Source organism: Amblyomma maculatum, chromosome 10 (genome assembly GCF_055883805.1).
Source record: "Amblyomma maculatum isolate TAMU_Amacu chromosome 10, ASM5588380v1, whole genome shotgun sequence".
Lineage (NCBI taxonomy): Eukaryota > Metazoa > Arthropoda > Arachnida > Ixodida > Ixodidae > Amblyomma > Amblyomma maculatum.
This window is the reverse complement of record NC_139353.1, coordinates 116,475,319-116,502,626: the sequence shown is the minus strand read 5'-3', so window position 1 is coordinate 116,502,626 and position 27,308 is coordinate 116,475,319. Positions and strand designations below refer to the sequence as shown.

The following is a 27,308-nucleotide window of genomic DNA, read 5'->3' as shown; positions in this document are numbered from 1 at the left end:
CAAGTAGCCCGCCGTCAATGAACCACCACCAGCCCAATATTGGGGAAGACCGGCCCTAATATTGCGACCAATAATGGCGTTTCATTTGGGCGCTACCCATGCTAAGATTTTACCCAATCTAGTATACTGGCTTTCCTGCAATGGCCATCAATGACATACTAAGTTATTTATTGGCATCCAGCCTCACTCTTTGGCTACCAAATACCTTCCACTCAAGTATACCCACTGGCTTCTATGCAACGTACATCCAGCCACTGTCACTTGTGGTCCAATACAAGCAACCAAGCTTACTCACAGGCTTTTTAGAACTGCTATCCAGCTAGGTTCATCGGCTGCACAACATAACCCCTCCAAGCTTGTCCACTGGCTTTGCATCATAGGCATCAAGGCAATCTGATTATTGTTGAATGTTTCTTTGTGTGGCTATTTTTTGATTAGTTGGGTGTTACGGCGCACAGGCAGCTAAGGCCATTATATGCCAAACAAAGGGTTAAGTTTGTTTTTGTGCAGGTATTTTACATGCTGCTAATATTATATATACAGCAGCCCGAAAATATACAAACACAAAAAAGACATAATTGTTCGTTTCATGAGTATTTATTAGATGCGCATCTCGTGCATAGTGAAAAGAAAAATAGGCAGAATTCTTTCAGACGTCCAGGACATCACCTCCAGTTGGGTCCATTGACAAGGTGTCGGCAGATCCCAGTTTGTAGGAAGACGCCGTATTAAAGGCATGGTAGCTTCAGGTGTCTGCAAATCTGGCATCGCTAACATATGCGCCTTTTGCTCTCGGTTATAAGAACAGCAGCTTTCAGCAGCCCTTGCCAATGTATGCTCGAGCAGTTTGCATGTCACCATCTTCCCTTTCATACAAAACATCTGCAATCAAAAACAGCAAAAGAAAGCCTTTTGCAGAAATATTTTCAGTACAACTTTCGCAAATTATTCCTGAGAAGTAAAATTTCCAACTGCTGCAAAAATTTTTGTGTCCATTTAAGTGTGCTGAAATTTGAATTAAGAAGTGTGCATATTTTCTGTTTGGTCCAATAGAGTTGAAGTAAAAACTTTTTTTACTCTCGGCATTCATAAACAGCAGATAAGCACATTCAGTTAATCTTACCAGGTGTCAATAACTGACAAAAATTTTCATTAATATGCCGCACCGTAAAAAAAGTGACTATTAACCGGTAGTTCAGCACAGCGTCAACCAAAGCAGCACAAGGGGAAATTGGCACGCAAAGCTCCGTCCTTGTGACCATGAATCTTTACTTCTGCAGGGAAGTGTAGCAACAAGGCGAGCAAATAAACCACAGAATGGCCCCCAAGACCTACTCCATTACGAACATATATTTTAAAATAAAGGCTCAGTGGTATTCATACTGAGTTGCAGGCTGTTCTAAGATCCGCGAGACAGGACGAGGCATGTCGCGATTCTACTGTTTATTCTCCGAGTGCGAGCGGAGCTGCAGCAGACAACCCGAGAGGCGCGCACCAGCACTACTAGAGAGAAGAGGGAAGAGCGAAGAGAGAGAGCGCGCCGGCGCCAGTTGTACCAGCGCGGCAGTGCTCTCTGCAAGGTTTCATATTGCAGCGCAAGTTCGAATTTCACCGACGTTCACGGCATGCTGCTGAGGCGTGGAAAACGCGTACGCTGCGACGGCGAAGGCTGGCGCCGCTTCTCCGCAAATAGCCGCCAGTTTAACACTGCTAAAAAGAAGATACGGTTTTTTCTAAACTGTTAGAGCGGACGAGCATAATTTCTAGATTGAAATACCCTCGGTCGGGTCGCATTATGTTTTGATAATATTCCCTCAAAAGCATGAAGAAGCTTCTCAGAATACTGCATAGGAGCAAGCCTTTAAACACGTGATGCTAAGCCGACTTTGCAAAAATGTTCGAAGGCAGGTCATGAAAGGTATACAAGTGCTTAGACAGCTTTTGGAGAAAATAATTTTTCTGAAGAGTAGCATGTCCAGGCACCAATAATTTTATAACAAATATTTCGGTGGTAAGTACGCATTCATTACATGATGTTTTTCGCTCGCTTGAAATGTAAAAATTATTTGACACTTATTTCCAGTGCGCAATTGTGGGCTTGCTCTGCTTCAAGCTTCTACATTATTTTCTCTTTAAAATTTTTATCTCTAAACATTACGTCCGAACTAGTTAAACAGATTAGACAGCAAGTACAAAACTTGTAGTAAAATGTTAGGCTGCGTGCAATGCTATTGAATTAAATACACTTCATTTCAGACCATCTGAGAATTAAAGATTGATTTTTTGCTTTGCCAGCCGAAGGTAGAGAACATCTGAAAAATAGTGCTTTTATTTTTGTTATGTGGGCATATATACTGTTTGACTTTGAGTTATGCTGCTACAACAGCCTAAAAGGTATCCTCCGTCTCTTGCTGAAGCACTCAGAGCAGAGCACGCTGGAATATAGAAATCAAATGCAAGTTTATAGCTGATGTAACTTACGATACAAAATATGCTGCAGCTAGCCCGCCTTCTGCGCTTACAAGACCACCTTCGGCGCAATATAGTCAGTGCCGGCGCCGAGTTCAGGAGTCAGCTAGCGTAAAAGGCGAAACAGTGCAGCATTTGCCTTCACTAGCACAACCTCTTCGGCCTCAGTTTTCCAGAATTTAATCATATTCAGTTCTTTCACAATGGAAATGAAATAGTGGATAAATAAAGCATTTATGTGTCTATTTTCAGTCATGGACAGCCGTTTTGAGGATTAGGATGTAAAACCTCATCGCTACAAATTAAGCCGGGCTGGCACCAGCCTATAGTATATATGGTTTTGAAGGTTTTACGTCTTACTGCCCTAATGCAAATTTCAGAAGTGTATATACTTGTGTACTGTGCCGTATCCACATAAAGGAAAGGTTAATAGCGCAAAAAGACGCTGTGCCGTATGTTGTTTCTATACGTAGGCAGCGAGCGTCTGTTTGAAAAAAAGTTATGCGTCTGTTTTACTGCGATATTGTTCAGGAGGGCGACAAAGTAGACTAAAAATTTTGAAGTATGAATGGCCTCATGCATCGCGCTGGAGACGTATAGACGGAATGGTAGGATCTGTAACTGCTGCGCGTCCCACCTCAGTACTAAAATTCATCACAGTTGAGCGCAACCGTCGGGCGTTTCCAGGCGTTTCGCTGACTGCATAAGCCACGTACGCGTCCGACGCGATGACAATGACGGGCACATTGCGCGAGGCATGCCCTGCGTGCATGCGTAGTGCAACAGGCAGGGAATACTCGCAGTTGGACAACCCATTGCAGCTCCGCTATCAGCGGTTCTGTCTGGTCAAAATGAAGAAGGGCACTGCGGCGGGAAGGGACAAGGTCACCGTCAAACTTCTGGCGAACCTCCCTAACACGGCGCACCAGTGCCTTCTTAACTATATCCATGCGATCTGGAGGGGGAAACCTCTCTTCCCATTGAATGGAAGACGGCTCTCGTCACCTTTATTTCCAAAGCCGAGAACCCAGTCAAAACGGACAACCTGCGACGTATCTCGCTCACTTCGTGTGTGGGCAAATTGATGCAGACGATGGTGCGGGATCGGCTGTCTGGGTACCTTGAACAGCACAGCACTTTCGCGGACACCATGTTCGGATTTCACCCACACAGATCCGCACATGATGTCCGGCTCCAACTCGACCGCGAAATACTGAACCCCATCACATGCGCAAGAAACGACAAAATCGTCCTCGCCCTGGATCTCAAAGGAGCGTTCGACAACGTAACACAAGAGGTCACGCTCACGCACTTGAGTCAAACGCACTGTGCTACGCGTAAACAGCCGAGAGCATAAAAACGCATACAGCAGCACGCCACGCGCCAGTGCGCTCTGGGAAGATTAAGACTTCCGGGCAACTCTCGCGGCCGCTCCGATAAAGCGTATTATGTTTCCTCGGGCCCACAATCGACGCATCGTTCCTCACCTGTGCGGCCGCCGCTACCGATCATCTAAGCTTTTGACGCCGCATATAACAAAAAGCCGTGAGAATTCCTTTTGCCACATACTGTTTATTCGAACATTATTTTACCCCGCCGGGGTGGCGCAGTGGTTACGGTGCTCGAATACTATTCCCAAGGACGCGGGACTGAATCCTGGCCGCGGCGGCCGCTTTTCGGTGGAGACGAAAAGCAAGGCGGCCGTGTGCTTTGCGATGTCAGTTCACGTTAAAGAACCCCAGGTGGTCGAAATTTCTCGAGTCCTCCACTACGGCGTCTCTCATAGCCTGAGTTGCTTTGAAACGTAAAAACCCCACAAACCAAACCAACAAAACATTATTTTCGGTTTTGTTAACCTTTACCTGACTAAGTAATATTTTACGCTGTGTTTTCTAGGTTACTTTTGACCATAATTATTTTATCTTGAATAATTGCTTTGTTATCTTTATATTCTTCCTTTTATTCCAGCCTATTATTCATTGCTGGGTCTTCCTCTTTTCATTTAACTTGTCGTCTTTTATCAATATCTTGCCCCGGTGTTTTATTTTTTTATTGCACTGTATTATTTTACAGTGTAATTTCGACTACTTTTTATATACATTCAATTGTTTGTAAAAGAAACTGACCTTTTTTATATTACTCCTCATTCACACACCGACACACGTATTTCACGGATTGACCAGCCTAACCTTTAGGTCAATCAATCAATGTATATTATTCTTCCAGAAAACAAGCTGGATGGTCTCCTGGGCCAAAAGCTCCTCAAAAAGCTTTACTAAAGCCCAAGAGACCACTACGTGGCAGTAGCATACAAAAAGAAGACACAGCAGCATGATATAGCAGCAACAATCGTTATATATTTGGTTGATAAACAGTCTAAAACATGATATTTACATTGTACACTAAAAAGAAAGACAAAATCCAAACAATTTACTAATTACATCCTAAAACTGTAAACACGAAACAGTTCAAAACACAAAATTCACATCCGGAATGGCAAAATAAAAAGTAGTGAAACAAATTCAGTAGCTTCAACTTAAAAAATGAAATGTTCGATCTAAAAAAAATAAAAAAAATAAAAAAAGCAAATAGGAATTTTATTGCTTAAAAAAAGAAAGAAACAGTAAACAGGAATTTTATTGCTCTAAAAACAAAGACCTGAGCTCTTTTCGATTTGGGATTACTATGTGCAGAAATTTGTTCAGTATTGCTGGTAGATTGTGAGCCAAAGATTGGAGCTTGTAAAATGTACGGAATCGTGGAATTTCCCATACATCCAGATTTCTTGTGGGTATATATTAGTATTCCGGCTTTGTAAGCTTCCCAGTGATGCCATGTAGTTTGTAATGTCAGGAGAGGCAAAATAGTATGTTTTTAGCAATCGGAGTTCATAAATGCGTTCTACAGATACAATTTCATATAACCGAAAGGCATTTCTTGTACTGGAAATATATATTCCATATTTTGCCAATGTGGCGAAGTATTCGTTTTTGTATCATGAAAAGCCTGTTTAAATTACCTTTTGTAATTGCAGACCAACTAAAGTGCAGTAAAATAAATAGGAAGCAAACAAAGCTTGATAGATTAAGATTTTTGTTTTTACAGGTAGTACGCTGCGATAGCGTGATAAAACTCCAGTTATCGAACATAATTTCTTGCTTGGGTAACCAATGTGAGTGTCCCAGCTTAAGATGGACGAAAAATATGCTCCAAGGATTTTATGGTCGTCAACAATTTTTATTTCTTGGTGATCGAGCTGAAAGAAAATATTAGTTGGCACTTCCTTATTCCTTGCGCAAAAAATAATTGCTTTTGTTTTGCCAGCAATTATTTTAGGTCGATTTAGTCTTAACCATCTTTACAATTTTTCCAAAACCTCGTTGGACTTCAGTACTAAAACATTGATGTTAAAATCACAAATTAACAAACTGCTATCATAAGCATATATAATAAATTTTATTGTCTTGTCTATACTTGCGATGTCATTACTGAAAGCATTAAATAAAAGTGGGCCTAGTCTCTGCCCTGCGGGACGCCGTGTTTCACTGGGAGAAGCGATGAGTTATATCGGTATATGTTTGCAAACTGTGCTCTACTTTTAAGGTAAGATTTTATTAGGCCTGAGCATCGCCCACGAGTTCCATATGTTTCAAGCCTTTTGATTAGAATTTGGTGATCGAGGCAGTCAAAAGCTTCACTGAAGTTCGCGAAAAGACCTACTGTGAACTTGCTATCGTCTAAATTTTGTAAAATGTGTTCCTTTAACGTTAAGTGGGCCATCTCCGCGGACTTGCTTTTCATAAACCCAAATTGCGCGGTACTTATATCTTTATGGATTTCTAAAAACTTTGTTACTCGGAGAGATATAATTTTTTCTAGTGCATTGCTAAAAACTGGAAGGATGGATATTGGTCGGTAATTAGTTGGCAAGTTTCTATTGCCTCCCGTAAAACTTATTGAGACTTTAGCAATCTTGATTGCCTCAGGAAAAGTTCCCTATTCCATTACTAAGTTAAATATATGGACAAGTGCAGGCGCAATTATACTTAAGACGTACTTTATGGGCTTAATTTGGAGGTTATCTGAATCTAAAGCTTCACTGTTTGCGAGGCCATCACTATATTAAAAATTTCAGTCATCTGTTGGCTTAAGGAAAACACTATCACTAACGCTATTGGCGTATATTAACTCTTCCGAGGGATTGTCTCCGGGGGCGGGGACAGCAACGTTAACAATGTACTGATTTAAATACTCAGTAAGTTCTTTTCCACCACGTTCTCGGCCATCCACCAGCATTGAATCAGGAATAGAATTAACTTTTCGACGACCCAAGAAACTGTTAATTACTTTCCACGCAGCGCCAGGGAGTTGCTGAGTAACAGTAGCAAACATTTGTTCATAGTATGCCAATTTTGCACTTTTCAGCTTAGCATTAAGGATACTGCGAAAATTTTTAAACTCTCTAAGGGCCTATTCTAATCTTGTCCGTAAAAAAGAGTGATAGAGTCTATCTTTTAACCTAATCATCCTTAGATGCTCTTTTTTTATCCATGGCTTTCTGGCCTTCTTACAGCGTTTTATATTTTTAAAAGGAAATGTTTTGCGTAGACAGCTACAAAGACCTTGATGAATTCATTATAAGCTTCGTTTGGGTCACCTTTGGATTTTAAAAAAGACCAATTTTGAGACATGATCGCTTGTTTGCACAGTTCCAAACTGTTTTTGGTGATGTGTTGTGTAACAAAAGGTATGCTTGGTTCAGTAGTTTCCACAGATTACTGCAGTGTGTCATAAAAACCGGACAATGATCACTGATATCAGAGGCGATTGTACCTACCCTATAAATGGTTCTGTCTATGTTAGTTAAAAAGGTCGAGAGTCGAAGATGCGTAACATGTAATACGAGTTGGTGAAACAATCACATTTGAGAAACCGTGAGAGATTAGTTGTGCTTTGAAATCTTCCACTTGTATAATATCTTCCAAAATGTTTATGTTGAAATCGCCGCCGTTGATCAACATGAGGTTACTCCGTGAAGCAAAGTTGAGAAATATTTCTTAAAACTTAAATAAGCGCATGACCTTTCCTCGCGGCGGGTGGTACACAGCTGAATTTATTTCTTTTTTGTTTTACAGCATCAGAATTTCATAGTCATCAGTGATCATACTGAATTCGAAAAGAAGTTCACATTTTTTTCGACTTGCAGCAAGAATAGCAATACCACCACATCGCCTGCTTGGATGGTTGAGAAAACAAATGGTCATACTCCTCAATTTCTGGCATTTTGCAGTTGGTGGAGTACCAAGTTTCACTTATTAGTATTACATCAAACTTAAACGAAAACTGGTTCAAAAGCAGAGCAATTTCATCCTTCTTACAGCCAACCGAACGTGCATTGACATGCAGAACGGATTCGAAAGAAGTCGGATGTAAGTCGAGTTTTGATGGCAGTATCAATTCGTAATACTCTATTTTACCTTTTTTGTAGGTAGCTAAGCTAATACGCTATTTAATCGGTATCGCTGGATACATAACTGGAATGGGGCTGGCTTGAGAAGATTTTATCAATGTCATTTTTAGTTAGTATCTGAACAGTCGGCATGCCGTCTGTTTGCCTTGCGAAGATCTTGCCATTGCTCACCCAGATTGACTTCCATCACTTTTCGTACTTTTTCTTGACAGTCATAGCTAGTAGCTTCTTAATCGTTGGACAAAGATGTTCGTTTATATAGATGGGTTGCGAAGTATCAAAACCAATGCCCTTTTCGTAAGATGCATCTTTTTTGCTTTCCTGAGCGTGTTATCTCGCTTAGCTCGAGAACGGAACCGGACGATGATGTTTGTTTTATCAGAGCTTCGCGTGGGCACATGGTGGCAGACCTCGATGTCTCTCTCGGAAATAGATTCTTTTACAGCATCTCCGAGTATTGTCAGGACATCGATAACCGATTCATCCTCAACTTTAATCACGCCCTGTATTTCCAGGTTGTTCTTCCTAGAGTACGGCTCAGAAAGGGTAAGCCGATTTTCCAAATTTTTCATTTTTATTTCAATAGACGTGACGGTCGCATGCCGTTCTATGTTTTCGGTCACTTTTTGCTCGTTTTTTGAAACCACCTCATCCAGTTTCTTTTCCAGCTTTTCAGTTATGTCATACGCATATTCAAGACTCTGCGTTATACTCTTTTGTTCATTCTCGAGGTTGCGGATTTCATTCCGCAGGTCCCTTTCCATCGACTCGCGAAAAACCTTAAGCTCTTGCTTGATTTTCTCTTTTAACGTTCTAAAACCTCATAGAGGGACGACGGGTAAGGGTAAAGGGAATTCCGCGCCTCTTTTGACCGTAAAGGCTGGGTTTGCGACAATATCCGAATTCAGATCAAGAACACGGACCTTTGTTGCTCGGCACGAGGGGCACTCCGCAAAGCGAAGTGCTCGAAGAGGTACATCACGCGCCTTATGCCGACGACATCACCTCTGGACAACGTAAGGGCGTCTGGGGGACATGAAGGCCAGCCCGCAAACGGCTGCTAGCATAGTGGACGGCTATGACCGCGGCTGTGGTCTCTAATGCTCACCAGCGAAATCTGAATTCGTGCATCTGCACCCCTCTCGCTTATGCTCGACTCAAAACAATGTCTCCTTGCAAAGCGGTCCAATTCAAGAATCTAAGGAAATCAGAGTTCTTTTACTCTTGTACACAACCAGCGACGATGTGGCAAATATTCGCCAAGATCCGGCAGGTGGCGGAACAGGTGGGCCGCATGGTCCACCGGGTTTCCAACAAGCGCGGCGGGTTACGATGCAAGGACGCTTTGCGGCTGGCGGACGCATTCGCAACCAGACGAATCTTGTATTCGACAACCTACATCTCTCTGCGGAAACAGGAGGCGACTACTATCGAAATTATCCTCCTTAAGCTCATAAAACGACCACTGAAACTCCCAGTCTCCACCTCTACCAGCCATCACATGGTGTTGTGTGAGGTGAATACTTTCAAGAATCTTCGGGAGACCCACCTTACCAATTAATACACGCGTCGGACAAAGGCAGAACAGGGTCGTCGTCTTCTTGCCCGACTTCACATACACCACACCCAACTCACAGAGGAGACATTTCGCATTCCCGAAAAATTGAGACGCACCCTCTATGTGCGGCCTCTCCCCGCCAACATGTCCAAAGAGGACCATAATGGTCGGCGTCTGGCGCGGGCGGAAGCCTTGGACCGCCATTATGGAAACAAACCAAGTGTTTTTTACGTGGACGTCTTAGGCCCGAACCCTAGGGGTTGGGACACAGCCGCGGTCATGCACGAAGGCAAAACAGTAGACGGCCTTACGTTCAAGGCTCCGTCCACAACCCACGCAGAAGAGGTTGCCATCGCCCTCGCAGACTCTCACTCCTCCTCCAAATACATAATAACTGACTCGCGAGGGGCTTGTCGGCACGTCCATCAAGGGTGGACTCCTCCACTGGCTTACCGCATCTACAGAAATTGTAGTCGAGATTCGAATCCCGTGTACTGATCTCTCGTTTGGGCTCCAGATCACCAAAGTCTCACAAGTGAATAGAGCAGCCAGCGCTGCCGCCGCCAGCGCGCACTCTCTCTGGGCATTTCCCACGGGACCCGACGCGCATCAGGTTAGTGATTTCAGCCCAGCTTACAAATTTAAAGAAATATGTGAATATTACAGATCCACGCACCAAAACTCTACCCACCCCTTGCAAATGGCTGGGGAAGGCTAATGAGCGGGTGCTCCTGCGCCAGCTCACCAATACAATGTTGTGCCTGACTACTCTTAAACATTTTGATCCACAATTTGGCGGGCTCGGCTTGCACTGTGCGGAGGTGTCTGACACCAACCACATGGTGTGGACCTACCAGAAAAACTCATCTTTGCCTTCCATCCCCAACCCCACCCGAGAGAACTGGGAGGCCATTCTGTCCGGCTAATGCAACCTATACAGGCCCCAAAAGCCTTAACGCAGCACTCTCGGGGTGCGGCAAACGCCAATTAAGTGCCTGTGTAGGCATCCCACCTAGTGTCTATACCTCTGTATACATCTAATAATCACTTTTTCAGCACCACCATCACCCAATTATGTATTTCGGGGCTTTCTAAATGTTTTGGCTCCAGAACGTCGAATTTTATCTCATCACATGGATTTGTCAAGAAAATGAAGCATTACCACGGCAAAGTTTCAGCCAAAGAAAGAATGGGGCAGGACCGCATACCAACCGCGCCCTTACCGTCTAAGCCTTCTCTTGAAAGAATGTTCTCCACTACTGTTACTATATGGTTGACGATGTAAAGTCATGCTTGAAAGCCAACGCGAAGGACATGACAGTACTGTTCGGGACGTTGAAATTATATTAACATATACCAGTGAGAATTGATTTCTAATATCTGCAAGCCGGTACCGGCCAACGCAGTTAGGGATAAGAGTAGATGGAGAATACCTCAGTAATCAGCGATTTGCTGATGTCATTGTCTTGCTAAGCAACTCGGGGGATGAACTGCAAATAATGATTGATGACCTGTAAAGAAAAAGTAGAAAGGTAAGCTTGAAAATCAATATGCCGAAGACTAAGGTAATGTTCAACAGCCTCGGGAAGGAACAGCAGTTTACATTAGGTAGCGAAGTACTGGAAGTAGTAGGCGAATATGTCTACTTAGGACAGATAGTAACCGAAGATCCGTACGATGAAAAGGAAATAACAAGAATAATAAGATTGGGATGGATCGCATTTGGCAAGCACTCGCAGATTATGACTAGCAGCTTACTAGTTTCGCTCAAGAGGAAAGTATACAACAGTTGCATGTTGCCTGTACTCCCCTATGGGGCTGAAACGTGGAGGCTAACCAAGACAGTTCTACTTAAGTTGAGAACAACCCAGAGGGCTCTTGAACGAAAAATGGTAGTGGTAACATTAAGAACTAAGAAGCGTGCAGAGTGGGTCAGAGAAATTACTCGTCACCGACATTCAGTGGAAATTGAGAAGAAGAAATGGGCATTGGCAGGACATGTAGTGCGAAGAGAGGATAACCGATGGTCGCTTAGGGTAATTAACTGGATTCCAAGGAAAGGAAAGCGTAGCAGGGGGCGGCAGAAAGTTAGGTAGGCGGATGAGGTTTAGAAGCTCGCAGGGGTCAAGTGGATGCAGCTAGCACAGAACCGGGTTAAGTGGAGAAATGTGGGGGAGGTCTTCGCCCTGCCGTGGGTATAGTCCACCTGATGATGATGATGATGATGATGACCGGCCAACGCATGCCATATTTGAAATGTTCTTCCAGCCTTCAAACCACTATAACCCAGTCATATACATTGTTGGAAACTCGCCAAAACTGCCGGGGCCATAGACCAATGCATTCTAAAATGTATTCAATGTAGATAAGACATCTATACGAACAGGATCATATCAATTAATGCATTCAATGATTCGTGCAATCTTTGCAAGCCATCGCAGCTGCCCATAAAATATCGACCAATATAACTCATGATGGATACAATGTTGGGAAACCACCTCAGCCAGTAGTAAAATAATGACCATTGTGTAGCAGTTTGTATTCTGAGTTGAGAGATCACCAACGATGGCAGGAAAATATTAATTAGCCTATGTAAAGATGTATGGTATTTTGGCAAGCCATTACACATCGTCAGGCAATATCGACCACTGTAATTAGAGATTTACAATGTTGGGAAGCCATGACGACCGGGGAGAGGGTATTACCAATGCATGCAAAGATACATTCGATGCTGACAAGCAATAATACTAAAATTCCAATATTGACCAATGTATGCTTGACAGCACTTCTCCACCTCATGAAATCACAGTGGCAAATCAACATTGCATGACATTTTGTAGTCCTTCAGGACTTTCGCACAAAGTGTTATTGAATATGAGCCAATACTTCGCTGTCAACTTTGTCCTGACCCAAGCGGTGACAGTCGACCACTCGACAGCCCAAGCTCCATTTGCTTTAAGGCTAGTCGCTCTTGAGAATCCATATCAGGCTTTCGTAGCTCCATTTCTATCTTTAACTCCAAAGGCCAATAGCTATCCTCTCTGACTCAGCTCCTGTCGCATCTAGTGCCAACATCTGCCTGTGGTCGCCGGCCGGTAACGTGCTCTCCACACTGAAAACACCCTTCATACTCACTACCTCACTCTCATCACTACCCAATACTATTCCGTTCTGTAGCGATGGCTGCTCCTGTAGAGGATTCGACCTCGCTTCACTCTCAGGATTATATTCGCTTTTTTTAGCGGCTAGCATTCTCCTTGTCTCAATAATAAGCGTCACAAACCAACCACCATGACAACTTTAACAAAACGCTGGAAATTCCAGTTACCCGGCCCAGACCTTTTGTTGTCTGCCGCCTAGAGACAGGATGGTGCGTCCGCTCCAACAGCGTCGGTGGCATCCGAGGTAGAGTCGTCCTTTGATGGTTCCTCGCTGCTCCGTGTCGAATGGCTTATGGTTGCCGGTGCGATGCTTGACCTTGTAGATGAGAAGTGCCAAATACTGTCGGCTGCGCTAGTAGAGTTTATGTTGTTCGTTCCTTATAGGAAGGATCCTTAAACCCTTCTTGTCATGTAGTTCGGCGTGGAGAAGACCAGAAGGCGTACTGGAAGTTGGTGATGGTAGAGCACTTATTTACAGCATGACATATACAGAGAATAAAACTGGAAGTAGAAATGAGTTTACGGTTAGAGCCTAAGCAGAACTGCCGCGTCACATGCGTACGGATGAAACCCCAGCTCAGACTGGACTGAACTCTCTTGGATCACCGTCCAGTTTTACAGCTTAACAAAACAAAAAAATAGGGGCGGTCATTTTCAGAGGCCAGCCCCACGCTTCAACTGCCCAATGAAGAAATAGGCTAGCTGAGCACAGCCCGTGGGTTAGCCTCAGCCTCTAACCCAGTGCCCAGTAGCAATACAATTTATAACAAACAAAGAGCGCGGCGAAACTCTTTCTCCGGTAAGGGTGTCGAACCTTCTCCTGTCGGGAGAATTTCTTTCCACTTGTCTTCCGCACAACGCCGCCTCATTCACGCTGCAGCTGCTGGTTAAATCCTTTCCACAGGTCATTGCCTAGAGCCATCCGTGTTTACCATTATGAGCCACGACATTAAAAAGGAAAGATCACCCAGCCGCCATGTTGAAGGCCCGGCGCCGGTTTGTAGGGGAGCTTCTGGCTTTCCCGCTCTGAGATCAATGCCCGAGCGAAATCCTGAGTGCTTCTTCGGGCGCTCTTTGTCTTATCAGCTGTGTCGCTGTGTCAAAAATAGGTGTAATGGTCATTTAGGTGCTCGTTACCGGCCAGAACCAAGGGTGCCATATCTGTGATCACACGGCAGCACATTGCGCTGCGCCTATCCGCATGACTGACCTTTGGGCTAAAAGGGTGCCGCAAAAAGCCAACGCCGATGGTCCGGTCGGCTTTCCCCACACGCGATACACTTGTAGGAGGACCGCGTCCGCAATGCAAGAAGCAAACAGGAAGGTGGCGGCGGCATGCAGAGACGCGCACTTGGAAGTTATCAACATCGAGCGCGGCCCTACAATGATGATGATTAAAACTTATATTCTCCACCGGTGAAGAGGCCCCCTACTACCTGTCGCTGGCAAGCAGGCCTGAGAAAGGGAGGCTGGAACCTCCGCGACTAAGCCGCCGGGCTGACTGCTCTTTGCTGGTAAGCAGGGATTTCAATCGCAGCAGGGTCTCCCAGGTTCTCTACTTTTAATGCTGTCCCTTGCGACAGGAGACGTAGGGCATTCCCATAGTAATGAACAAGGATCCCGACGCTTCGCAGGCTTTATATTTATAATTTTTCCTATCATCTATCTTTGTGTGAAAAAACCAAACAAGTTTTAGAAAATTTTAGGTTTGTAATCGCCGCGTAGGTATGGCCTCTTTATATATTAAGCTAGGATCCGATTGCGGCATCACACGTCTTCCTAATCTATAATTTTCAGTGATTTCTTTAAATGTTCGCAAACATTCGTCCATCTCCTAGAATTCGGACGGCTCCACATTTGCCAGGATGTAGATCTCGGTCGCCGGAGAAGAGGTAGGCAGCGAACGCGATGGTTAGATGGCATCCTCGAGGCGCTGCAAATGAATTTATGTGATGTTAGGAAGATAGCGAGAGACCGGAAAACGTGGCGTGACATGGTTCATAGGATCACGAAGATTCGGACACGACTGAACGACTGAACTGAACTGAACTGAAAGATCTCGGAGTAAAATATTGGCCGCCTCATTGCCGAGGACGGACGTGTGTCCTGGGACCGAAATTAGGGTGGTTTTGCGATCGATTTCAGCCGCAGCTGATAGAATATCGGTAGGTTTTTTGTGAGAGCCTGCCTTTTTCTACATTACAGTTAGCAGTTTTGCTCTCGCTAAAGGTCAATGCAGCGTTCGTTCCGACGCAAAAGTGCTCTATTGTGACCTCTTCAGCCGTGTCTATGTTTCTGCTCCTGATGGTGGCGGAGACGTCTTCTGCACCGCTGGCATCGACTACAGCGACGACTGCCGCTTCTAATCGGCCGTTTGCCGCTTCTACGTCGGCTACTTCTTTTGCTCTGAATTATTTTGCTCTTTTAACTAGTGCTGCTGCTCTCTTTTCCCGTCTCTCCTTGCGGTATTCTGAGCGCATGTTGCGGGGAAGAGGAGGGATAATGATGTTTCTCGCGACATTTTGGCGGTAGGTCAACCTTGTCGGCTGTTGCCCTATCTGCTTTTCGACCCACCCACTCGAAGATGGTGCGAACGTTCTTGTCCTACTTAATCTTATGTTGGGCAATTGTCACCGCTTCAGGAAGCTCCTTTCAGCAATTTGCACTCCCTTTTCTATCAGGCGTTCCGTAGAGAAGGAGATGGGTATACTCAACGCCCTCTTGACGCAACGCCTGATGAGCGCGTCTATCTCATCTTTTTTATTGGTCCTGTCGTTGAGGAACGGTGTGGCATAGCATATTCGGCTCAATATGTACGCCTGCATAAGTCTCAGGAGGATTCTTTATTTGAGGCCTATGCCTTTGAGCGCAATCCCCTAAAAATCGAAAAAGTCGCCCTTGCAGCTCATTGATTTGGGTTATATAAGAAAGGTTTGGATATTGCGCGCAGCACAGAAGACCCCTTTCGCCCATATAGGACGCAACGGTGTCCGCTGCTGCCTGTAGGCGTTCCTCTATGCTGCCTCTATGCTGCCATGCTGCCTCTATGCTGCCATGCTGAACTTTAGATCTTTCATGACCCTAAAAGCGGCGGGAAGGCCTCCCATTATCACGTTAAAGAGAAATGGGGAGAGCACAGAGCCTTGCGGCGTTCCTTTACTTCCCAGGTGAACAGATGTGGATTCTAGGTCCTGAAACTTTAGTTTCAACGTCCTCCTTTACGTAATTATATGTCCTCTCGTTGACTCCTAATTACTGCAGTCCGGCAAGAATCGCCTGATGTTTTACTTTGTCAATGACTTTCGTTAAATCTAGTGCAAAAATTACCTCCGCGTCTCTGAATTTCGGGTCAGTTACGTTATGTTGTAAATGGGGCCTCACGTCCTGCGTGCTCAGGCCTGGTCGGAACCCGACCTTCTCGTGCGGTCACAGGTTGTTTTTCGCCATTAAATTTGTTATCCTTGTTTGGATTAAGCCTTCCATAAGTTTTCCCCTTCATGGATCACTGCCTTGTCGTCGCGGAGGGGCTTCCGAAACTCGATGAAGTCGTGAGCTCTGCTTTGTAGGGCCACCCAAGATAGACAGGTCACGGCAGAGAGTTCTGACAAAATGTGATTCACTGGAGAAGGTAATGGCAACCCACTCCAGTATTTCCTGCCAAGAAAACCCTATGGCCAGTCACAATACCATTAATGATATGTCGCCGGATAATGAGCCCCCCAGGTTGGAAGGCGTCCCACATGTTACTGGGGATGAACAAAGGGCGATTCCTAGTAGCTCAATGACGAATGAAGCGGCTGGGCTAAAGCTAAAAGGACGCTCAGTTGTGGATGTGTCGGGAAGCGACCGGAAAGTCCGATGTTGCAAGGAAATGTATCACATAGAAACATGGAATGTAACATCTATGACGCAAGGTAAACTGGATATCGTCAAGCGAGAAATGGACAGATTGAACATTGATATCTTGGGTATCAGCGAGCTCAAGTGGACCGGAATGGGAGAATTTAACTCCGGCGACCATTATGTCTTTTTTGTGGCCACGAATTCAAGAGAAGGAATGGGGTCGCTCTCATAGTAAACAGAAGAATGGGCAAAGCAGTGCTAGGGTACAACCCCAAAAACGACCGAATGATTTCACTTCGGATCCAAGGTCACCCTTTCAACATAACAGTTATCCAAGTCTATGCACCGACCACTACTGCTGAAGAAGCTGACGTTGAGAATTTTATGCGGACCTGCAATGCCTTTAGACCGCCCCCCATCATCAGACGTCGTTTTTCTCATAGGAGACTGGAATGCTAAGGTAGGGAGTGAAGAAATATCCGGAATTACAGGCAAGTTCGGTCTTGGTGAGCCAAATGAAGCTGGGCAGAGGCTAGTAGAGTTTTGTCAAGAAAACAACCTGACCATAGCGAATACTCATTTTCAACAGCACAAGAGGCGCCTGTACACATGGACTTCACCGGACTGTCTGTACAGGAATCAAATCGATTATATTATTTGCCGGCAGAGATGGAGAAGCGCTATACAAGCAGTAAAAACAAGGCCTGGGGCCGATTGTGGCACCGATCATCAGCTTCTTGTTGCCAAGATTAAGCTTCGATTGAGGAAAACGCAGAAAACTAGAAGGCCTTTCAGGTATAATCCAGATCAAGTTCCGTTAGAATATGCTGTGGAAGTCAGGAATCGATTTCAATAATCAGATCTAGAAGACAAAGAGCCCGAAGAGATGTGGACTGATGTTCGTGATATAATACAAGAAGTTGCTACTGAGGTAGTTCCAAAGCAAAAGAAATGCAAAAAAGCAAACGGGTTATCTGAAGAGGCTTTGCAAATAGCTGAGGAAAGGAGGATGGGAAACATTATGGGGGAAAGAGAAAGATACAAGGCTCTCAATGCAGATTTTCAGAAAATAGCAAGGAGAGATAAGAATGCCTTCCTGAACATACAGTGCCAAGCAGTTGAGGACAACAGCAAATTAAGGAACACAAGAGCTCTGTATAAGACAATCAAAGATATCAAAGGAAGCTTGTGTGCTAAGCTGGGCGTGATAAAGGACAAACGAGGCAAGGACCTCACTGAAGCCGCAGAGATAAAGAAGAGATGGCAGGAATACACAGAAGAACTGTACAAGAAGGACCCGAATGTGCAAACCCAACATAAGACGGTTGTGATCACTGATCACGAGCCGCGCATCCTGCAGAGTGAAGTTGAATGGGCCTTAGCCAGCCTTGCTAAGAACAAAGCTAGCGGAATTGATGGCATCCCAGCTGAGTTGCTTCAAAACCTCAACCATGACGCTGTTAACATTCTGCATACATTCTGTCAGAAGATTTGGACAACCCTGCAGTGGCCACAGGATTGGAGGAGGTCAGTTTATATCCCAATTCCAAAGAAAGGCAGGGCCAAAGATTGTTCCAACTACCGCACGATCGCGTTTATTTTGCATGCTAGCAATGTGATGTTGAAAATCCTCCAAGGAAGGCTGCAGCAGTATGTGGATCGGGAGCTTTCGGACGTGCAAGCTGGATCTTGCAAGGGCAGAGGAACCAGAGACCAAGTTGCCAACCTTCGCTGGATCATGGAAAAAGGAAGAGAGTTCCAGAAACCCATCTACTTCTGCTTTATTGATTATGCGAAAGCGTTTGACTGCATAGATCACAGCAGATTGTGGCAAGCTCTCCAAGAGATGGGAGTTCCAATTCACCTCATCTGTCTCCTCAGGAACCTGTATGAAGGGCAACAGGCCTCAGTCAGAACTGGGCATGGTCTTACTGATTGGTTTCCGATTAAGAAAGGAGTGAGGCAAGGGTGCATACTGTCGCCCTGCCTATTTAACCTATATGCAGAGTGCATCATGAGGAAGGCCGGTCTGGACGAGTCTTCAGCTGGAGTGAAGATTGCTGGAAAACGTATCAACAACCTTGGATATGCGGATGATACTACTTTAATGGCAGAAAGTGAAGCGGAACTCAAGAGACTTCTGATGCGCGTACAAGAAGAGAGTGAGAAGTTTGGGCTTAAACTGAACATTAAAAAGACAAAGATCATGGTGTCTTGCCCTATCAGGTCCTGGAGCATCAAGGGACAAGGAGTGGAAGCTGTGACAGATTTTCTCTTCTTGGGCTCCAAGATTACCTCGGAAGGAGACTGCAGCCATGAAATTAGGAGACGCCTGCTTCTGGGAAAGAGAGCAATGGTTAGCCTTGACCCCATAGTAAAGAGCAGATACATTAGTCTGTCAACCAAGATCCGTATTACTCGTGATATGGCCTTTCCAGTTGTGATTTATGGATGCTAGAGTTAGACTGTGAAAAAGGCTGACCGCCGAAGAATTGACGCGTTTGAATTGTGGTGCTGGCGACGATTCTTGAGAGTTCCTTGGACTGCCAGAAGGTCAAATCAGTCAATATTGTCGACCATAAGCCTTGACTGCTCATTGGAGGGTCAAATTCTAAAGTTAAAGCTCAGCTACTTTGGTCATCTGATGAGAAGAGGGGAGTCGCTGGAGAAAGATTTGATGTTGGGAAAGGTTGAGCGTCGCCGGGGAAGGGGTAGGCAACGAACGCGATGGTTAGATGGCATCCTCGAGACACCGCAGATGAAGTTATGTGATGTTAGGAAGATAGTGAGAGACCGGAGAGCGTGGCGTGATATGGTCCATAGGGTCACGAAGAGTCGGACACGACTGAACGACTGAACTGAACTGAAGTTTTCCAATGCACGAGATTAGAGATCTGGGTCTGAGGGTTTTCCATTTCGATGGCTTTCCAGGTTTTGGATTCAGCACGACGTTTGAAGTTGTCCACTGCTGGAGAAGACGGTCGCTACTCCATGGGCGCGTCCAGGGCTTCGTTCGAAGACCAGCGTATTGCATAAGAGGGAGGGATGGTATTTTACGGACATATGTGTCTACGAGTTTAGTTATTAGTTCTGCGTCCGTCCCCTCGAACGCGTGTCTTGCGTTTGCTATTGTTGTGTTCAATCGTGTTTTCGAACTGTCCGGATCAAGAAGATATCGTAGCAGGCTCCACGTCTTAGAAAGGTTCATGCTGCCTTCATTTCATCGCACCTGTACATGAGTTTTGTTTGCAGAGTTTACGTGCATAACCACCCTGCTTCCGCTGACACTAATATCTCACGCGCTTCTCTCCTCACCACTTACACAGACATACTCCAGCACTACCGACTCCAAAGATGCACATATCATCCCGCACACCGCAATCTAACATGACGCGAAGCCTTCCAATGGCGCAAACTACAAACTGGCAGCTTGTCACACCCCCTCTTATACAGCAGGATCTTTCCGGATCAGATAGCCCCCATGTGTAAACACTCCTCAACTCCGACCACACTCATACACATGGTGTGGACTTGTACACATTACAACACAGACAACTCAAACCCCCCAGAGACGTGGGAGTCTCTCCTGTGTACTTCCGAGCCAGCTGACCAACGCATATCCAGCGCGCGGTGGACGCCGCGGCACCCCAAAGGATCCCCGTCGACCTCCTATAAGTCAGCGCAACCGGTCCTTTGACTGGTCCCCTGTTTTTGGGCGCGATAAAAGAGTTCACCACCACCACCACCTCAATTTCCTTATTGTGCCTGGCTATTTTTCGCCTTAGGTTTCGGTTCCATCTCTGACAACGGAGGAGTCTTTCAATACCTTTTTTTTCTTTTCCACATGTGTAGGAGTTTCCTGTCGACCGGTTTGGGTGCATCGTCCCCCTCTAGAGTAATGGTCGCGTATTTAACGTGGCGCATGATGGTGTCTGCCCAATCGTCGATGTTTTAATATTTTCTACTATATTTGAGAATACCCTAATTTGTCTGAATTTAACTCATTTGATTGCGCTGAGTATCTTTCTTCATTTACTTTGACTCTCTGTTTAAGCGTTATTTCGAGAACATAGTGACTGCTCCCAAAGTTGAGCGCTGTGGAGCTCTGTGTTCTTCCATGTAAGCTTCTCTATTGTTTTGAAGAAATTTAAGTGTGGGGTTGTGTCGTTGCTCACACTGTTTTTCGCCCTGGTCGGGCAGCCAGGGTTCGTTTGCAGGGTGAGGTTAGTTCGTCAAAATCTTCCCGCAACTGCCTGCCCTTCGGATCTTGCCTATTAGATCCCCACTCTTGGCGGCAGCGTGGAAGTCTCCTACAATTAGCAGGAGTTTTTTATTTATTTATTGAGGTATTTTTTTTATTAGAGATACTATCAATCCGGTCAGGACTACGGTAGGAGCAATACAGGGTACAGATTACAAAGGCGGAACACGACAAACAAAACACCAGCACCATCCATTCGGTGCGAAGTTTTAACATATCAAAAATGGAACTGACCTCTAAGCAACAAATAAAAATGCGCAAAAATATCGCTGCAACAAAACAGAAAACAATGTGAAAACACCATGCCAAACACAAACAAATGCAAGGCGCATTATATCAGGCACTATACCAACAATCACGAACTCCGGCCGAGAACACATCCACACCCGATGCGAGCACCCCATTCTCTCGCTGTGGACAGGAAGAAGGAATGCTTGTAGCAGTGCTTAGAAAACTTTTGTTCTAACTTTTGTTTTGTGCCTGTCAGCGGTCCTCCAGATGTTGGACTCCTTCGCCCTCGCGGCTCCGTGGGTGTTTCATACTAGGGCACATATTCGCGGCGCTCAGTGCCGACATCCTCAGCCAGGCTGCACTGGCGAGAGGCGGGAGGCAGCCGACGTGCAATAGCGGCATAGCAACTGCATTTCGCGCTTCTCCCGGAACGGCTGTAGTAACTGTTTCTGGGGAACACGTCTCGGAAGCAAGAAAAACCCCCTTGAATTCTTCTCGCAGGACTTCGCGGATGATATCGCAATATTTGGCGATGCCAAACCCTCCTAGGCCACACGAGATAATGTTTGATACGTACGGGAAGTTGTTGCCAAATCACTTGGAGTGGGCCTTCTTTGTGGCGACCGCCCGCTAGATAGTAGTCGTTTCGGGGACAAAACTCGCTACTATAGTTAGCGTATTTCGTATAGGTGCACAAAAAATTTCATTTCGTACGCCTCGCATTAACGGGCGTACTTTCTCCTCTGTAACCCTAGGGTCGGCGCGAGATCTTAAGCGTAGAACGCCCTCGGCGAAGCTTCTCACGCTATCCGCTGGGTCCAGAATACGAGTTTACAGTAGTTATTCAGCATGCTGTCGTCGATATTGGTTCGCAAACTTGTGTACCAGTTCGCTCTTTCTCGTCTCCCATGATGTCAGCGAAGCTTCGTGGTTCTGGAACCAGTACTTCGCCGGTGCCTCCAGGAAGAAGTAAATGTTTTGCAGGTACTAATTCGGTGTCCACCCGTTGTGGCGAGCAACCCGTTTATAATGCTGTACCCAGTCTTCAAAATCATCCAGGTCATCGTCACGAAACGGTTGACAGTACTTGGTGTTACAGGCATGTAGACCACTCCGTGTCGCAGTTGCGTTGTCAAGCTGCTGCAACTGGGAGGCGTTGGTGACGTTAGCCCGAGACATGTTCCGGTCCGTGAGGAGTTCAAATTCAGGTGCTTGGCCTTCCTGACGTCGGCTATCAGGGATCTCAGGTGCAGCTGCGGACTCCAAGAAAACCCGGCTACCAGGGCTTAATACAGCGCTCCAGTGTCGTGTTGGGGTGCACTTCATTGGAATACTTGCCTAGCAGCTCCACTAATGACACGTCCTGACGTGCAGGAACGCGACGGTAGCAGAGACCTCGGGTAAACAGGGAAACATCACAGTTCAGAACAACAGCAGCGGAACCAGCACTCGTGCCAGTCACAACAGCAGCGTCGTCTTTGTCGAAGCGATCGCGCTTCTTCCTAGAGTACTAGAGTATACGAAGCTGACCCACTCAGACGTCCAATCCAGGCGTAGCAAGGAAAGGAGGAAGGGGGGAGCAAAAGAAGAGTGGGGGATAGAGGTGCCATAGTGGAACGCTACGATCCCCTGCCCTATAATGGCTTTCGCCTCACCGCACTTTTGTGGTCCAAAAAGCCCTCTAGAATTTTGTTAATATCACAGAAAGAATATATTAACTAAACTGGTTGGCAAAATAGCACTTTTTCTATACACATAATATATACCTAACTTTTTCTATCATGTCAAATTGCAAGTTCTTTGCGCACATTCCTGTTGATACAAAATTATCTGCTACCTTCATGACTTAAGAGCCTCATTCGTCGGATCTTGCGATAGAAAACGCAACTATCGTAGTCCTGATATTGCACCCCCGGCTTCTGAATACATTTTCTAGTCTCTACAACAGTCCACTACTTTTGGCAACAAGCGTAAAAACAAGCTTGCCTTATATTAAAAACTAAAGAAATTTAGCAGGCCATGTTAGCAGGGGAGATAGCAGCTTCGCTCTCTATTTCGCCATAATCATGAGGTCGGCACGTGCATCGATATGCTTCTTCGAAACGGTGAGGACACACACAATTTGTTTTGTTTATGTTGTTTCCCCAGCACTTGTCAAAGAAATATTATTTTAAAGAAATTTATGTGCATAATGGGCCTATATTTCGTTTTCTGATAGGGGTGAAGGAAACGTTAAACTATGCATTCGGCTGTTGAACTTTGTTCTTCTTTCATGTTTTCAAAGTGACATAGTGCGATGGCTTGAAATTGCGATTTGTAACCACCTATTCCATCGTTCGGGCAAATTGTCTACGGAAGATGGACGTCCCAAAGAATGTGACATACGAAGCGAAGCGCTGACGACGTCAAAGCAGAATTCTGCTTGACTAACTTCGAGAGCAGGCACATGATGTTTGCCGTATATCTGTGGACTCCTTAATGCGAAGCGTCAGCAGGACGACTTCTTTTAAGCGTGCAAAAATGGCGTGTGGGACAGGATGCGTCAACTTGTATATTTTGCGGCAGTTTAAACCCTGATAGGTTTCTTGATGGTTTTTTACGACACTCAGGAGTTCCTGTGCGTTGCCTGCCAGGTCAAGCACAGATTTTTTCTACACGTAAAAGACATATTACCTACTTGCTTGACTATAATGAAGAAAGTACCGCATGCGCAAGCCTTAATGTGACTGTGTTCTTCCAGCGAACGCTTGTTGAAAAATCCTATTTCTGACTTTTTCAACGTTTATTGTCACCGCAAGGTTTGTCACCGCGCTCTTCCAGTGAACATTTGTTGAAAATCCCTATGCCTGGCGTTTTCAACGTGGTTTATCCAGAGCAATTCTACCAAGCCCTGCAATGTATAGGCCAAGGCGATCATGCTTTTGGAGATGTAAAGGAAATAAAGATGTCTTATGAGGAACCACTGTTCTTATAGGCTTCGCCATTGGTGAATCACCTGTTAGGAAATTCTCTGAGGAAAGGTACATGCATGTAGTTTGATTCACATTTAACTTTTAAACTTCCAGGAATAATACAGCATGCAGAAATATATTTGGAAGGGATATAATTTTACTTGACTCCCGTGGCATTTTTACTATCGATCGATAAAAAACAAGGATGGGGTAGGTTGTAGTGTAATAACTATGAGAAAAATACATTTTCTTTGGGACTGCAGAGCGGCAGAATAACTTGGTTTATATTAGAGAAAAGTGCAAATAATTCGCTTTGTTAGTAAAAAAACGGCCCAGGAAAACAAGCCCCTACACTACAGGGTGTTTCTGATATGTAGCAGTATAGTGTGACCTATAACACTCCTGGATGGCTGATTATACATTTGCCATGGGTACAGTTTCCTGCGTGCTTGAATGCTTTTACCTTTTATAGCAAAATTAGTTTCTAGGCTAGTTGGGTCATGCTTTAAAAGTGGAATAATGCTTCTAGCAAACACATAGGGGAGCCCAGACAGGCCTCAAGCTCAGAAGTGTTTATTCAGAATAAATGCGCGTACAGAGATACACTTCTGTAATCATTATTCATATCACAGGCTTGTACGTTTACACACATGTCGCCAAGAAAAGTTCTTCAACCTTAACTCGCGTAGAACAACCCAGCAGTTCACGTTCAGACTTTCACTTCTTCCTAATACCTTTGTTTTGGTTGGCTTCGGTTTGCATTTACAATTATTACATTGTTTTCGCAGATGTTAGCTCACATCGTTCTGAATTTACAGCTCCTATTGCCGTGCCCTCTCATTACGCATTTTCGTCTTTCTCCTATATATGTAGTTTTTCTCAAAACGAAGAAATTTTATATACAACCCCGCTGACACACTTCACATTTTGATTGCGTGACGTTTGCGGCATCCAACATTTTTTTTTCTTTCGCATTCATTATGTGGGACATAGAATCTCAAACGTCATGGGGCTGAGACTACCATCGGTACTTCGTGTTTATTTGTCACTTCAGGTTGTGCGGCATTCAATGCACAATAAGGCACTTTACTTTTCTGCTCGAATGTTTTCTTCCGCTTCTTTACTTTCCGCAGCAAGATCTCTGTAATTGACACAATGACCTCCTACGAATAGCCTGCTTTCCTTAGTCTCTCGGTTTGCTCACAAAAAGTATTCTGTACAGTATGAGTGCAGAATTTGTTCAGTGCCGATTAAAGCATACCTTTGCTATTCACCTGTTTAGAGTTTTACTCAGCCGAATAATACTGCAGCATTACTTTTTTCGACCTTCATTTGTACATTCAGCAAGTGTGTTTCATTCCAAAAGTGATTTAAAATCTGAAACTTTAAACTGTGGTCGAGGTTGTTAGGAAAAATTTCATCTAGTCGAGGTAGGTCAAAGCCGGTGGTTGTTTTAGTAACGGCAGGTAATCGTTGCATAACTAACAATTCTCAGATGAGATTCGTTGTTAGAGGCATTAACAATGTCGGGATGTATGGAAGAAAGGAAGATGTTAGAGAGAGCAGGTGCCACATATGTACCTATGCAAATGTCTTGTCGCATATACAGGTCAATTTGAGGTGAAACGAGCGTGGTGCTGAGACACTATTTTAACAGCCGCATAAAGTTTTTCATCGAAATATCGGCTTTGTTTTGAAAGGCAATACCATTGCAAGTTCTATAGTAGCCTCGACTTTCAAGAACACTTTTTTGTGTGGGATGAAAATGAAGAAGTTCTCGACATCAATGGAATGTGCGCAGTTCCCGATATTGGAGCGGCCGTATATATAGAATGTCTATATTGGACCGAGATTGCCATTGTTTTTCCAATATGGTCGCACCGGGTTTTAAAACTGGCTATAATGGGCCAAGTTGTCCTGCGTTCCTCCGTCGTTGGGTTTTCCGTTTTTTAAAACTGGCTACAATGGACCAAGTTGTCCTGTGTTGTTCCAGCATTGGAGGTTCCGGTTTTTAAACATGGCTACAATGGACAATGTTATCCTCTGTTCTTCCAGTATTGGATGTTCAGTTTTTTAAAGCTGGCTACAATGGACCAAGTTGTCCTGTGTTCCGCCGTCGTTGGCCATTCCTTTTTTAAAACTGGCTACAATGGACCATGCTGTCCTGTGTTCTTCCGGCGTTGCCCGTTCCGTTTTTAAAACTGGCTACAATGGAACAAGGTGTCCTGTGTTCTTCCGATGTTGGCCGTCCCATTTTTTTTAACTGGCTGTAATGGACCAATTTGTCTTGTGTTTTTCCAATATTAGCTATCCCTGTATGAAAACTGCCCACGATGGACCACTTTGCACCCTGATCTCCCGATTGTCATTGCCATCCTAAAAACGCAGCTTTAATGGGCTACCGAAGTGAATATTTTCCGTTGACCATTCAATCAAAACAAATTCTACATTTTTATGGTTGAATACACGTGCGCTGGACGCCAAACCGCGGCATTTAATTCCGACAACATTTCAGCCGATCGTTCGGACCTCACAGAGTACCACGTACGGGACGACAATTACTATAACGCATTCAAGCACGTACCGCTGCAGGTGTCTGGATTCGTCTGTTCGGTGCCCTCATATGCGGCGCATTTTTGGGGGTCAGCTAAATGTGTTTACGGTTTTAGGCTATTGGCATGCATGCAGATTTTGTCGCAGGCGCATACGTTTGTCGCACAATTATATCTGATGATAGCACGACCGTGCGACCACATATGTATACCCCAGGCCGGCTAGCACTCACGACCAATATGCCTGTATTGGACGCCGATTACATCCCTGCATCTACTTAACCTCTAGTACAAATCCAGTTGTCAGTGAGAACGCGCATACAAAACGAAACCGTGTCGCCATAGCATCATCATGTGACATTAAATTAGTGATTAGAAGGTAGCGTTTTCATTGCCGAGAAGGGAAACGTTGCCTCAAGTTGAAGGAACAAATGACCGTTTTCTCAGCGATGTTTTTGTTCTAGTGCTTTTGTATTATCCATAAGGAACTACGCGCAGCATCGTCTGTTTACCTGGAGAAAGGACCGAATATGATGTGTGTACTTTCTAGACGCAATCACTGGAAAATGAAAAGCCGGAAGACTCGCGAGGTTACCATTTTAGTTTTGGGCATTCACACGGTGGTAAAAAAATGACAGTTTTTCGCGCAGACTGCGAGCATGAAGGCCCCGGTACATTTATATGGCGCACAACATATATATCGGCAATAAACAACAAAAATAGTTTGTTCCGCCTATTAGTTTAGAGTTTGACCATTCCAGCCGCGCTAGGCGGTGACAAAGGAATAAAAAAAACTGTACAGGAATGAAAAT

The 27,308-nt window shown here is 44.9% G+C and overlaps 1 long non-coding RNA gene across 1 annotated transcript in view; it reads right to left on the bottom strand.

Annotated features, from left to right (window-relative positions):
- Positions 1-590: 590 nt before the first annotated feature.
- Positions 591-27,308, bottom strand: part of LOC146177303 (uncharacterized) — a 94,130-nt gene continuing 67,412 nt past the window's right edge. Inside the window, exon 3 of the long non-coding RNA XR_014701300.1 lies at positions 591-882. This is a non-coding gene — a long non-coding RNA (uncharacterized LOC146177303). The remainder of the gene's footprint in view (positions 883-27,308) is intronic.